This window comes from Cynoglossus semilaevis, chromosome W, assembly GCF_000523025.1.
Source record: "Cynoglossus semilaevis isolate Cse_v1.0 chromosome W, Cse_v1.0, whole genome shotgun sequence".
NCBI lineage: Eukaryota > Metazoa > Chordata > Actinopteri > Pleuronectiformes > Cynoglossidae > Cynoglossus > Cynoglossus semilaevis.
The window spans coordinates 8,255,059-8,255,864 of NC_024327.1; the positions used below are offsets into that span (position 1 = coordinate 8,255,059).

At 40.3% G+C, this 806-nt stretch overlaps 1 long non-coding RNA gene across 1 annotated transcript in view; it reads right to left on the reverse strand.

Annotated features, from left to right (window-relative positions):
* Positions 1-165: 165 nt before the first annotated feature.
* The window catches only part of LOC112486393 (uncharacterized), a 2,046-nt gene continuing 1,405 nt past the window's right edge, over positions 166-806 (reverse strand). The window contains exon 3 of the long non-coding RNA XR_003048827.1: positions 166-797. This is a non-coding gene — a long non-coding RNA (uncharacterized LOC112486393). The remainder of the gene's footprint in view (positions 798-806) is intronic.

Consider the following 806-nt stretch of genomic DNA (forward strand, 5'->3'; position numbering starts at 1 on the left):
TAACCTAGTGGCTGGCTTAATAACAGCATTCAATAACAGTATAAATTGATATGGAAACTTAATACAATGAATACATTGTAAATGTATTTACAACGGCTTAACAAATGATAAACAGGAGGAAAATGTTGGAAGAATTTAATTTATTATCATTGCTTCATGCTGTACTGTCCCTTTAAGAAACTGTTTGCTTCTCATATTAGAATCTAGTGTGCTCAAGACATGGAAAATTACTTAAACATGTTCACACCCACCTTCTTACTTACATATTCACACCCACATTCACATCCACCTTCTTACTCCATATCCATCCGTATACTCACACATGATCACATGATATGTAATCTGATACTTTTATAAACTCAATAAAAGAGGAAGTGTGGCGGGGGGTGAAAAGTTACGTGACTATTATTAAGAAGGAAAAGCTCGACAACGCCACCCTAAGAATTTCACCCAGGGAATTGCTCAAACACAAGGCACAAAGGTTCGTGGGTACTGGAGGGCAAGAGACGTGGTTCAAAGTTTGAACAATACAAATTTTATTCAACATTTGTTTTTAAAAAGTATACTCCGTAAAACTAATTCACACAAATAAAAGAGAAACCTAATCAGGGCTGAGGCCGAAGTGGATGGGCAAGGGCAAGTGCAGGGTCAGGATCCACCAAAATAAGGCAAAAATAACTTAAATCACCAGGCACATGTGGCAGACACACCCTCAGTGAAAAAACCCACTCCCAGGGACACAGCAAGATACGACGGGAGGACACCCCCCCCAGGTCACCAGCACCGCCACCACCGGCCTACAGCAA